The sequence below is a fragment of the Dasypus novemcinctus genome, chromosome 3 (genome assembly GCF_030445035.2).
Source record: "Dasypus novemcinctus isolate mDasNov1 chromosome 3, mDasNov1.1.hap2, whole genome shotgun sequence".
Taxonomy (NCBI): Eukaryota; Metazoa; Chordata; class Mammalia; order Cingulata; family Dasypodidae; genus Dasypus; species Dasypus novemcinctus.
In genome coordinates, this window is record NC_080675.1 from 56,431,100 (window position 1) to 56,445,892 (window position 14,793).

The 14,793-nt window shown below is 38.5% G+C and overlaps 1 protein-coding gene across 1 annotated transcript in view; it reads right to left on the bottom strand.

Annotated features, from left to right (window-relative positions):
- The window catches only part of SOCS4 (suppressor of cytokine signaling 4), a 28,080-nt gene that overhangs the window by 6,513 nt on the left and 6,774 nt on the right, over positions 1-14,793 (bottom strand). The window lies entirely within an intron of this gene.

A 14,793-nucleotide genomic window follows, 5' to 3' on the forward strand; every position in this document is an offset into this window, starting at 1 on the left:
GTATATTCTCAGGCCAATCTCCCTTTCCCTTATTTTTCTTATTTCACAACAGACTAGTGAATCTTTGTAAGGGACAGTCAGCAATCTATGAACTGATGTTTGAGAACAACTACCCTATATAATTCCTTAACTTTCCTTTCTCTTTGTTTCCTGTCCTATTGCTTGAGGATATCATCATTTTGATTTATAAAAGCTGTAAAAACGTATTAAATAGTCACCACAAAACAGTAGGAATGTCAAGCAAGCATTCTCAATGCAGGTTTTTTTCCCTTGCTATTTTTTTTTCTTTCCCCCTCATGTCTGCTCTTTGCCCATTGTTTGTTTACTTTAGGAGGCACCGGGCACTGAACCCAAGATCTCCTGTGTGGGAGGTGGGAGCTCAACTGCTTGAGCTACATCCACTCCCCCCAATGCAGTTTTGTGAACTCATTTCAATAATCAGTCAACTGACTGACCTTGTAGTCAGTCTAGCCAGTTTTTAGAAATCATGGGATTAGATAAAAATTTGACATTTTAAACATACATTTCTGTATGTATACTTCCTGGTATTCTTCTTGTTAATTTGAAAAACAAGTAGATAAACTTTTATAGGGCACTGCCTTTCCTCACAATGTAAAATATTGAGTTTCATGAAGACTAGTAACAATGATTGGTGGTAAATGTAACTTACTTAAGTATTCTTAGGTAGAGTAAAATTTAAGCCCAGAATTGAGGTTAAGGAGAGAGGGAGAAAGTTTCTATAATCTTGAATATTTTCAAATAAAAGTTGAATTTTGTGACGAGAAAATCAGTACCACCCAACATTCTGATTAAGTTCTGATTATGTCAGAGTAGCATTAACAATCTGAAGAGCCAAGTTAATATCTATAGACACCTGAATCCATTTTCAAAGTAGTAGGATTGCAACAAACTTGTGTGGCAACAGAAATGACTAGAAAGTGCTTAAAAGTGTGAACTAATGATACACACTTGTCTTATAAAGTGTTCCATTTCTAAACATTGAATAGTATCTGGTAATTATACTTATTATTTTGATTCTGTGAATTCACTTGTGTATAACCATTTAAAATCATTAGGAAAAAATATTTCTTAATACCTAGTACAGCCAAAATTATATTCAACAGGATGCTTTGGTTATTCATTGACAAAATTCTAATGAACAAAAATCAACAAGCAAAAGCAGCAAAGCAGGCTGAAGACTATGAATGGTCATTGATTAAAGTTCACACCTACAGGAAGCGGATTTGGCTCAATGGATAGAACACCCACCTACCATATGGGAGGTCCAAGGTTCAAACCCAGGGCCTTCTGACCTGTGTAGTGAAGCTGGCCCATGCACAGTGCTGATGCATGCAAGAAGTGTCCTGCCATACAGGGGTGTCCCCCGTGTAGGGGAATCCCATACACAAGGAGTGCGCCCCGTAAGGAGATCCATCCAGTGCAAAAAAAGTGCAGCCTGCCCAGGCGTGGGGCCACACACACAGAGAGCTGAAGCATCAAGATGATGCAACAAAAAGAGACACAGATTCCTGGTGCCACTGACAAGAATACAAGCAGACTCAGAAGAACACACAGCAAATGGACACAGAGAGCAGACAACTGGGGGGAGGAAGGGGAGAGAATAAAAAAAAAATCTTAAAAAAAAAAAAGTTAACACTTGTTAACAACTGCCTAAGAGCTTACACTTTAATATATAATATAATAAAGGAGCTCAAAGCAGATAATTAGTACCAACACATCAATGCCAACATTTTTCTTTTTAAAGATTTATTTTATTTATTTCTCTCCCCTCCCCCCTGCCCTAGTTTTCTGTTCTCTGTGGCCATTTGCTGTGTGTTCTTTTTGTCTGCTTCTGTTGTTGTCAGTGGCACGGGAATCTGTGTCTCTTTTTGTTGTGTCATCTTGTTGTGTCAGCTCTCCGTGTGTGCAGCACGGTACTCCTTGCGCGCATCAGCACTGCGCGTGGGCCAGCTCCACATGGGTCAAGGAGGCCCGGGGTTTGAACCACGGACCTCCCATGTGGATGCGGACGCCCTATCCACTGGGCCAAGTCCGCTTCCCAGTGCCAACATTTTTAAAATCCAGTATGATAACATGAAAAATTCTTACCTAGGTCTGAAATGCCTGGCACTTTTATTTATAAAAACATCTTCACACAGTAGTTTAGGGAAGTGGACGTGGCTCAACAGATAGAGCATCTGTCTACCATACGGAGGGTCCAGGGTTCAATCACCAGGGTCTCCTGACCTGTATGTAAGTTTGCCCACGCACAGTGCTATCACACGAAAGGAGTGCCATGCCACGTGGGGGCACTCCTGCGTAGGGGTGCCCCACATGCAAGGAGTGCGTCCCACAAGGAGAGCTGCCCTGTGTGAAAAAAATGTGGCCCCCCTAGGTGGGGTGCTGCACACACAGAGAGCTGACGTAGCAAGATGAAGCAAAAAAAAAAAGGGGCGCAGTTTCCCAGTGCCTCTGGCTAATGCAAGCAGATGCAGAAGAACACACAGTGAATGGACACAGAGAGCAGACAATGGGGGTGAAGGGGAGAGAAATAAAATAAATCTAAAAAGACAAACAAACAAACAAAAACAGTAGTTTATTTGCTGTGTGACCAACTTTACTCCACCGGGCATGAATTCCCTAACCTTGCCTCTTTGCTACTTCTAAATTATGGTGTTTCTTCTTTCATTTTTCCCATATTAGAAGCTTTCTACCTCTCTAAGCTCTTTACCTCTGTTTTGATGACATCCCCACCTTTACCAGAGCCCTATCCAATCTCTCCCTTTCAGCTTCTTCCATCTTCAAAATAACCAAGTCTCCCATAAAATCTTACAGTGATTTTAATTTTAGTTACAACTATTTGTTTCATTACTATATTTCTTAATGACCAGTGTAATTGGATTTCCCTTCAAAATGAAAATAGCTTTTTTCCCCCAGATTATAAAAGAAACAGTCATCTGAGTTGAAAATGGATAAGTGGAAATCTTTTTGCCCTATACTTCTCTTGAAGTCAATACAAAACAAGGAAAATTGAGAAATGGAACACAAACCTCATCTTCAATGAAACTAGCACACCATCTGTAACTTGAATCACAACACATGAGGACAGATAATGAATGGAGAAACAATAACTGACTCAGCATCAGAGAGGCGAGTGACACCGCACAGAGGTGACATGGATGAGAAAGAGGCAAACAGTGCAGGTGAAGTTCAGGACTCACAGACGCCAGGTGCTGTAGCAAGTGTGGATGGGAAGAGGACTGATAACAGGGAGGTTGGCTGAAAACCGCATAAAAGCAGTTAGATTTCTCGGGGTCTTACTCCCATACTTAGAAGAGACAGGATGTTTATTTTTTGGAGAAGTTGAACCAGAGAGGCTCAGGCCTTTGAATACCACAAATAGGAGAGAGTAGTGAAAAAGCTTGGGACTAAAAACAGAATGATTAAATGAAAGGTGCTTGCCTCTTTCTTCCATTCAGCTCCAGAACGCCAGCAATTAGACTTATACCTCCCTAAGAGGAACCTGCAAAATATTTTGCTGAAGAAATGCAGTGGCTAAAGAGAAAAGACCTATAGATGCTGATTCCCTATCTGGGAATCTGCCAATAAAAAGCTGGAAGGCCACCCAAGCATATAGTGAAGCTCATCAGTTCAAAAGCTCTGCCTATGCACACACAACTTTGAGGTCATATTGCTGTGTTTCAATCTAGAATATAAGTGAATACTCACAGGTCATGGGACTTCTGAGGAAAGCCTCTAACATAAATGGCAGAGACCAAAACATATAGAACTTTTGGACAAAATATCACCCACTAAAGGAGCAGTATATAATAAGTATTTTTATTTCTCAAGTCAAAAGAAGATATCACATCTATGTATGTGTAACATGCTAGGAAAAGGAGATGGGAGACATTCAGAGAATAAGAAAGATTTTGGAAATTAAAAATATAATTGCTGAAATAAAAAATACAATAGGAAGATTGAAGGGTAAGTTAAGGAAATAACACAGGAAATAGGGAAAGATAATTAACTAGATAGAAAGTTAAGAAAATTAGAGGATTAATAGAATCATTTCATAGAAAACAACAAAACTGAGAGGAGGAAGTTATCAAAAAACCATCTTAGAAAAATTCCCAACATTGAAGAACACATGCCTTCATATTGAAAGAGATCACTAAGTGCCCAGCACAATGGGAAAAAAAAAAAGATATACACCAAGGTACATTATTGTAAAATTTTAGAACTCTAGAGATAAAGAGGAGATACTGAAGTTTCCTGAGAGGGGGGGAAAGTCACATACAAATGACTGCAAATAAAATGGTACCTGGCTTCTGAACAGCAACACTGTCAAAAGACTAGTTTCAACCTTGGAGAGATAAACTATAAATCAAATAGGATAAAATAAAGAATTTTTAGAGATGCAAAATATTAATAATTTTACCTCATACTGGATGAGGTGCTCTTCTAAAATGATTGTATAAACCCAAAACAAAGGAAGACAAGAGATATAGGAAACAAAAGAGAGATATAGGAAACAAAAGAGATTCAACACAAGGAAGTAGAAATGTAAATTCCCAGGAAGATTATGAAGGAAATCAACAGACAATGGGAGCGCCTAGAGCTGCTAGAGAGTAAAGGATCTATGAAACTACACAAAGATGTAAGGCTCCGAGGCAGAAGATCTCAAGTGGGGAAAAAAACAAAAGAATTGACTAAAATTCAAGTGAGAGGATGGGAATATTATTTTTAAGCAAATAAAAAAGGTAATTATTTATTACAGGAAAATTCAAAAGTTATATGAGAGGAAATAGAATTGTAAAGTACATGGCTCAGCAGTGAATGATATTTACTGTGATATAATTGTAATAACGAGGGTGGACAGAAAGGAAGGAGGATGTGAGAGGTAAATCACCAGCCATCATCAGATGTCAGCATACGTTTAAAAATGGATGAATAAAGAAACAGAAGTATAAGCATATTATTTAAAAATCTAAAGGTAAATACTGGGAAAAAGCAGCAAAAAGATTTAAAAGTAGGGCAGCGGATATGCCTCAACTGATAGAGCGTCTGTCTACCATACGGAGGATCCAGGGTTCTGTTCCCAGGGTCCCCTGACCCATGTTGTAAGCTGGCCCACACGCAGTGCTTCGGCACACAAGGAGTGCCATGCCATGCAGGGGCATCCACGTATAGGCGAGCCCCACACTCAAGGAGTGCGCCCCACAAGGAGAGCTGCCCTGTGTGAAAAAAGGGCAGCCTGCCCAGGAGTGGCGCCGCACACAGGGAGAGTTGAAGCAGCAAGATGATGCAACAAAAAAGAGATGTAGTTTCCCAGTGCTGCCAGATAATGCAAGAGGAGGCAGAACACACAGTGAATGGACACAGAGAGAGGGGGAGCGAGAAATAAATCAATCTTAAAAAAAAAAAAAAGATTTGAAAGTAGATGCCTTTGGGATGGGGTAGGAGAGGACTGCAGAATTTCTTAGCTTATCTAAGCTTTTTAATTCAACTTGATTTTTAACCTTACTGCATATATGATTTTGATAAACAAGTCAATTAAAAGTAATTCACACAAGTTTGAAAAATTCAAACTAGGCATAAAATTATGAAGAAAAAATATAGACTATCCATAACCCTACCACCCAGTAGCAACCACTTTAATAATTTTAATATTTCTACATGAATATGGCAAGACTGCAGATCTACAATCCAGTGACAGAAGTTGAAGAAAAGGATTTGGATCCAGTTTTTGTTTTGTACTAGCCTATGACCTTGAAACCTCAATTTCTTCATCAGTAAAATGGAGGACTGATGCTATCTATTTCATTAGGTTGGGGATTAAATGAAATAATGCATGTAAAGTACTCAGCTCAAATCTTAATGTAACAAGTACTCAATAAATGTTAACACAGACCCTCATATAATTTGTCTTTTTTTTAAAAAAAGAAATGGATATTAGATATACTATTATGTTAAAGTACCTAAGCCAGTTTTATTGGAATAGTTCATTATGAAGGAAGAGAATACTTCTGTCTCTAGTCCAATGCGAAGTAGAAAGGAAAGACTTTTATGAGCAAACATAATTTTCAGGAGGATGATTACTGTTTTAGAGTGGAAAAGGATCAATATGCTATATACAGCTGAAACTCAACAGAACATGAAGAAATAATTTGACAGTTTATCCCAGAATAATTTCTAGCCTTCCCTTATACAAGTTTCCGTGCTTACAAAATAGGTCAATTTTGGCAAGAATTACTTCCTTGTATAAAATAAGTACCAATCAATTGTCTTTGGATTTTAGGTTTACTGTTCTTTCATGTGCTAATGTTGCCGGTGTCCAATAAGTATGTGAAATATATCACTGTGTGAGACAAAATTTTCAGTTTTCCATACATTAATCTATACTGACTGGATCAGCCATCTTTTCGTATCTACCACAGAATTAAAGCTTTACATAGATTTCACACAGCTAGAAAACTCCAAGTTCATGCTCAAGAACTTCCACTCTTGTAAAGTTATGTTTTACCAGATCAATATACCAACCAGAATGTCTTTTTTTTTTTCAGGCGGTACTGGAGATTGAACCCAGGACCTCGCATATGGGAAGCAGGCACTCAACCATGGTGCTACATCTGCTTCCAAATGAGAGTTGGTTTTTCATTCTTTTTTTTTTAGGAGATACTGGGGATCAAACCTGGGACCTTGTGTATGGGAAGCAGGTGCTCAACCACTTAAGCTACAGCCACTCCCACAGAATGCAATTTAATACCATCGTTGTAAGTCTTCAAAGAAGAAAATTTAACTTATATTTGTCAAAAAAATTAGAAAAATTAAAATTCAGTAATGTTGAATATGTGGTTGACAATGTTAATATCAGTTATTGTCAAATGGTATGCTGTTCCTAAGAGAAGAGTGAGAGTTCCAAAAAGCTAAAGAGTTGAGGACAACCCTCTCTATTCCTTCACTTACATTCAGTGTACTGCAAAGTTATTGCTGTTTGTGTGTTCCTGGAATGGACTTATAGATACTATCTTAAATAAGACAATCTTTACAATACTTTGTAATGAGACATGACCATGGGAATTTTTTTATTTAATCAATTTTATAGATACATACTTACAAGGCATACTACCCACCCAAAGTGTACAATCAACAGTATTTAATATAATCATATAGTAGTGTATTCATCACTTCAATCATTATAGCATTTTCATTATTCTAACAAAAAAAGACAAAGAAAAAAAGCTCTACCCCTTAATAATCACCACTCAATCTCTCTATGCTTTCCCTGTTGTACATAGCTGCTATTCTGTTTCTGTCTTCCTAATTTATTTGTATTTATATTTTATATAGGTAGAGTCAAATAATATGTCATTACTTTCACTTAGGATATTTCTTTTTTTTATCCTCAATGGAAGATAATTATTATTACACACTATTGTCCATATTTTGCTTCGGTTGTATTTTTGCCTGACATTAGGGTAACATTAACGTACATCTGTTCGGTTTTAAAGAAAAACAGTCTAATTTATACAATAGTACCCATACTCATATATTGCATAAAGTTTCTCTATGCTATAACAGTCCCGTTTTTTAGCTTTCCTTCTAGTAATATACATGACCTTAGACTTTCCTTTTGAACTACTGTCACAGCCATATATTAGCACTGCTAATTACAAACACTGATGTACTTTCACCATTTCTATTCATTTCCAAAGATTTATGAACAACTTTTAACCAATTCTGCACACACTAACTCTCAATTTTCCATTCTCTAACCTCATTCTATTTTCTGTAGACCCATATTCTAGTTAATAACTCCATGAGTTTACAAACTATATATAGTTCATAATAGTGTAATCATAAGTATTTGTCCTTTCGTGTCTGGCTTGCTTTACTCAACATAAAGTCCTCCGGGTTCATCCATATTGTCATATGTTTCATGACTTCATTTCTTCTTATAACTGCACAACATTTCATCATATATATATACATCACAATGTTTTTATCCATTCATCGGTTGATGGACACTTGAGTTGTTTCCATCTTTAGGCAAATTGTGAATAATGCTGCTATGAATATCGGTATGCAGGTGTCTGTGTCACTGCTCTCAGTTCTTCTGAATATATACCTAGTAGCAGGATTGCTGGATCATATGGCAGTTCTATACTTAGCTTCCTGAGGAACTGCCAAACTATCTTCCACAACGGCTGCACCATTCTATATTCCCTCCAGCAGTGAATAAGCATTCCTATCTCTCCACATCCTCTCCAACATTTGCAGTTTTCTGTCTTTTTAATAATGGCCATTCTAGTAGGTGTGAAATGATATCTCATTGTAGCTTTGATCTGCATTTCCCTAATTGCTAGTGATATTGCACATTTTTTATGTATTTTTTCACCATTTGTATTTCTTCTTTGGACAAGTATCTACTCAAGACTTTTGTCCATTTTTAAAATCAGGTCAGTTGTCTTTTTCTTTTACTATTAATTTGAAAATTTTTAAAAAAGTATTTTTAAGGAGGTACCCAGGACCTCATACAAGGGTAGAAGGTGCTCAACCACTGAACTATATACCTGCTCCCCATCAGTTGTCTTTTTATTATTGAGTTGTAGCATCTTTTTATATATCATGGATATTAAACCCTTATCAGATATGATTTCAAAATATTTTCTTCCATTGAGTTGGCTGCCTTTTCATCTTCTGACAAAGTCCTTTGAGATGCAAAAGTGTTTAATTTTTAGGGGGTTCCATTTATTTATTTTTTGTTATTCATGCTTTGGGTGTAAGATCTAAGAAACCAACACCTACCACAATATCTTTAAGATGTCTCTCTGCATTTTCTTCTGGTAGATTTATGGTCCTGGCTTTTTGTATTTAGGTTTTTGATCCATTTTGAGTTGATTCTTGTATAGAGAGTGAGATAGGGAAGTGGACTTGGCCCAGTGGTTAGGGCGTCCATCTACCACATGGGCGGTCCGTGGTTCAAACCCCGGGCCTCCTTGACCCACGTGGAGCTGGCCCACGCACAGTGCTGATGCGCGCAAGGAGTGCCCTGCCACGCAGGGGTGTCCCCGTGCAGGGGAGCCCCATGTGCAAGGAGTGCGCCCCGTAAGGAGAGTCGCCCAGTGCGAAAGAAAGTTCAGCCTACCCAGGAATGGCGCCGCACACACGGAGAGCTGACACAACAAGATGACAACAACAGAAGTGGACAAAGAAGATGCAGCAAATAGACACAGAGAACAGACAATTGGGGCAGGCGGTGGGGGTGGGGAGGGGAAGAGAAATAAATAAATAAAATAAATCTTAAAAAAAAAAAGAGAGTGAGATAGGGGTCCTCTCTCATTCTTTTGATTATGGATATCCAGTTCTTCCAGCATCATTTGTTGAAGAGACTGTTTTGTCCCACTAATGTGGCCTTGCTAGTTCGTAAAAAACTAGTTGGTCATAGAGGTGAGGGTCTATTTCTGGATTCTCAATTCTATTCTACTGATCAGTGTGCCTATCTTTATGCCAATACCATGCTGTTTTGGACCACTGTAGCATTGTAATATGTTTCAAGGTCAGGTAGTGAGAGTCCTCCCACATTGTTCTTCTTTTTTAGGATGTTTTTGGCTATCTGGGTTCCCTTTCCCATCCAAATAAAGTTGGTTATTGCCTTTTCTATTTCTGTAAATTAGGTTGTTGGAATTTTGATTGGTATTGCATTGATCTGACATCAGTTTGGGTAGGACCGACATCTTCACAATATTTTAATCTTCTGATCCGTGATTATGGAATGTCTTTCCATTGGTTTAGGTCTTCATTGATTTCTTTTAGCAGTGTTTTGTAGTTTTTGAAATATTAGCTCTGTACATCTTTGGTTAAATCGATTCCTAGGTATTTGAGTCTTTTTGCTGCTATTGTAAATGGACTACCCCCTCCCTCCCCATTACCTTCTCAGATTGTTCAATACTAGTGTAGAGAAACATTGCCAATTTTTTGCATTGAACTTGTATCCTGCCACTTTGATAAACTCATCTATTAGCTCAAGTAGCTCTGTCACAGATATTTTAGAATTTTCTAAATGTAGGATCATGTCGTTTGCAAATAGTGAAAATTTTACTGTCTCTTTTCCTATTTGAATGGCTTTTTTTCTTTTCCCTTACCTAATTTTAGTTAGAACCTTTGGCATAATGTTGAATAATACTGGTGTTGGTGGTCCATCTTGTCTTGTTCCTGATCTTAGAAGGAAAGCTTTCAACCCTTCCCAATTCAGTATGATGTTGGCTGTGGGCTTTTTATATATGCCCTGTATCATACTGAGGTCTTTCTTTCTATTCCTATCTTTCAAAGTATTTTAAACAAGAAAGAATGTTGGATTTTGTCAAATGCCTTTTCTGCATTGATTGAGATGATCATGTTTTTTCCCCCCTTCAAATTGTTAATGTGTTGTATTACAATAATTGATTTTCTTGTGTTGAACTACAGTTGCATACCAGAAATAAATCCCACTTGGTCATGGTATATGATTCTTTTAATATGATGTTTGATTCTATTTACAAGTATTCTGTTAATAATTTTTGCATCTATGTTTATTAGAGAAATTGGTCTGTAGTTTTCTTTTCTTGTAGGATCTTTATCTGGCTTTGGTATTAGAGTGATATTGGCTTCATAAAATGTGTTGGGTAATTCTCCCTCCTCTTCAATTTTTTGGAAGAGTTTAAACAGGATTGGTGTAGCAGTTTGTTATTCTTGATGAATTCCAAAAAGAAATATTGGATTAGGTTTGTAAACTGATCTTTTTCTCTGAGCATATTGGATTCATAGGTTTACTTGATTAAGTAATCATGTAAACCTCTTATGCCAATCCCTCACTTGCTGTGTCTGTTCTTTTGTTTCTTTAGGAGGTACCGGGAACGAAACCCAGGACCTCTGATGTGGGAGGGAGGCACCTAATTGCTTAAGCCACCACGGTTCCCTGCTTTGTAGTGTTTCTCATTATGTTTTTCCTCTTGTGTCTCGGTCATCTTGTTGTGTCAGCTTCCTGCACTTGCCCATTGTACCAACTCACTGTCTTCTTTAGGAGGTACTGGGAACTGAGCCACAGACCTCCCATGTGGTAGGTGGGAACCCAGTCACTTGAGCCACATCTGCTTCCCCTTAATTTTGATTTAATAAAGTAAAAGTGAAACCTCTGAATCTAATACAATCTAATATGCACAGAGGAACAGACCGGTTTATAAGCACAATCCAATATCTATTTTTGGAATTCATAATACCAGATGACCAGAAATGGCTTTCTGCATTACTTATAACATTTTTGCATTTAAAGTCTGTTCTGTCTGATATTAGTATAGCTATCACTGCTCTTTTTTGGTTACTGTTTGCATGGAAAGGTTTCCAACCTTCTACTTTCAGCCAATTTGTATCCTGGATCTAAGATGCATCTCTTGTAGGCAGCATATGGATGCTCATGGTTTTTTTTGTTGTTGTTGTTGTTTTTCTACTCTGTTAGTCTATATCTTTTGACTGGGAGTTTCATACATTCACATTCAATGATATTACTGTAAATGCAAATACTTCCACCATTTTGTTCTTTGGATTTCATATGTCATATTTTATTTTCATCTGTCTTTTTACTCTTTTGGTTATCCTTTCTAATAGTTTTCCCTTCTATACTCTCCTCCAAGTCGCATTCTCCTGTCTTTTTCTTTCAGGATGTAAGACTCCCTATAATGCTTCCTGGTAAGTTGGATTCTTTTCTTACAAATTTTCTTACTTTCTGTTTACTGGTGAATTTTTAAACTCACCTTCATATTTGAAGGGCTATTTTGCTGTATAGAGAATTCTTGGTTGGCAATTTTTCTCTTTCAGTATATTGATTAAAACATACCACTGTCTTTTCAACTCCATGGTTTCTGATGAGAAATCTGCTCTAAGTCTTACAGGGCATCCCCTGTATGTGATGGTTTGCTTCTCTTTTGTTGCTCTCAGAATTTTCTCTTTATCTTTGACATTTGATATTCAGAGTAGTATGTCTTAGAGTAGGTATATTTGGATTTATTCTGATTGGGGTATGCGGTGCTACACGGTCATGTATATTCATTTCTTTCATGAGAGTTGGCAAACTTCCAGGCACTATTTCCTAAAATACTTTTTTTTTTGCCTTTGATAATAAATGGATTTTAATGTAATAAAATGAAGATGTAGGTTGAAGAATAAAATTCTATTAATTCTTAGGCCATGCTCTGTCTATACCTTGTGTGTCAGGGCAGTGAACACTTTACAAGATGAATAGAGAAAAAGGAAGGGGTGGTAGGAAGAGAACTGTTTATAAAAGACTAGATGTTGTAGAGTAATAATCAGAAATTATAAAGCAATATTGGTCTCAATACTGAAGTAGGAACTGAAATGCCCCATCTGTTGCTTACATAGCCAGTCATTATCTTTGAAATATCTAATACATCCTACCTCATCCTCTTGGACATAACATTAATCTTAAAATACTCTGTCTGTATCTTTTCCCTTTTTTCCTTCTTCTGGAACTCCTATGATATATAAGTTGTTGCATTTCATGTTATCATTCAACTCCCTGAGCCCCTACTCAATATTTTTTTCCATTCTTTTCCCTGTCTGTTCTTTGGTCTCTCCAATTTCAGCTGTTCTGTCTCCTGCACCACTTATTCTTTCTTCTGTCATTTCGAGACTGCTGTTGTATGTGTCTATGTATGTATGTACGCATGTACTGGGGCTGGAGACTGAACCTGGGACCTCATATGTGGGAAGCTGGCACTCAACCACTGAGCTACACTGGCTCTCCACTAATAGGGTTTTTGTTTGTTTGTTTGTTGTTTTTTGAGGTACCGGAGCCAGGGATTGAATCTGGGACCTCAAATGTGGAAAGCCAACACTCACCCACTGAGCCTCATTGGCTCCCCTGAGTTGATTTGTTTGTTGTTTGGTTTCTTTGTTTGTTTTTAGGAGATACTGGGAACCAAACCCAGGATCTCGCATGTGAGTGGCAGGCACTCAAAAGCTTGAGCCATATTCACTTCCCATCCAATAATGTGTTTTTTATTTCACCTCTAGTCTCTCATTTCCATAACCTCTGTTATTTTTCTATTCAGGTTTTCAGATTCTTCTTTGTGCTCGTCCAGTGTCCTCTTGATGTCCTTTATCTTTTTTTAAAAAAGATTTATTTCTCTCCCCTTCTCCCCCACCCCAGTTGTCTGTTCTCTGTGTCTATTTACTGCATATTCTTCTTTGCCCGCTTCTGTTGTTGTCAATGGCATGGGAATCTGTGTTTCTTTTTGTTGCGTCATCTTATTGTGCCAGCTCTCGTGTGTGCAGCACCATTCCTGGGCAGGCTGAACTTTCTTTCACGCTGGGTGGCTCTCCCTATGGGGTGCACTCCTTGAGCATGGGGCTCCCCTACTCAGGGACACCCCTGCATGACACGGCACTCCTTGCGCGCATCAGCACTGTGCATGGGCCAGCTCCACACGGGTCAAGGAGGCCCGGGGTTTGAACCGCGGACCTCCCATATGGTAGATGGACGTCCTAACCACTGGGCCAAGTCCGCTTCCCTCCTTTATCTCTTTAGCCATATTGTCTTTCAACTCATGGATATGACTTAGGAGATTTGTATGGACCTCGTTAATTAGTTGTCTCAAATCCTGTGTCTTATCTGGAGCTTTGATATACTCCTCTGCTTAGGCCGTATCTTCTATTCTCTTAGTCTGATTTGTAATTTCTTTGCTGATATTTAGATGTCTAATTATGATGATGAGTTTACTCTGATGCTCAATTTCTCTCTCTTGCGTAGGGATTTAGTGGTGGAAGTCTGTGTGTTACCGCCATTCTTTGATTTTGGTTCAAAATGTTCCAGCTCTTTAGGATTATCCCTGCTTAGTTTTTCAAATCCAGACCATGGACCCAGTAATGGGCTGCAGACCCACTTCCAAGGGACTTGGGGAGGGAGGCTATAGAGGCCCACAAAAGGCTCTCTTATTTATTTACTTTTAATTTCTTTACATGTACTTCCTTAGACCACCCGGTGATGGTGCTCTTCAGTAGACATCCGAGTTCAAACTCTGGTCAGCAACTGCCGTATTACAGACCACAATAATGCAAAAGAGAATCTCACTTCAAGGCTATTCAGAGCCTTGCAAATCAAACTTTCTCAGAGGCTGTTCTCTAACCTTTCATGGCAGCCTCCTCCCTTTTCCCAATTAGGAAAGAATTCCACTCTGAGTGTGTCCTCATTAACCAGTCCCACTTGGTGGGGAGAGTGTTTGTGACAGTTGGATCTCTTTAGTCCCCTGCTGGCTCCCAGGGCAAACAATGGCACAGCTCCACTCAGCCTGGAAGGGCTCATGGGACACAGCAGAACAAATTTGTTGGCTAAAAGTTGAATCAGCCTTAGGATGAGTGTTTCTCTCTTTCTCCCATTTCTTGTGGCCCCCCTCTGTCAGTAGCCACCAGCTAGCGGCAGAGAATTCAAAGCTTTCTGCTCCAAGGTTGGGGGGATGGATATAGGCAGTTCCTACTGCAGTTTTACTCACATAGTTTTCCCGTGGAGATTCTTTTCCTTTGACCTTATCTCTTTTGGGTGGTGTCCAGCTTCCCCTAGTGCCCTATACCCTAAAACATTTCTTTTAGGCCATTTCTGGCTGTCGTCTAGCTATTTTGGGGGGAGAGAAGTGAGTCCTGTATCTCTCTACTCCTCTATCTTCCCAGAAGTCTCCACAGAAATTTTGTTACACACAAGAGTTGCTAGTTATCTCAAGGCAAAGTACCTAAATAAGTTGT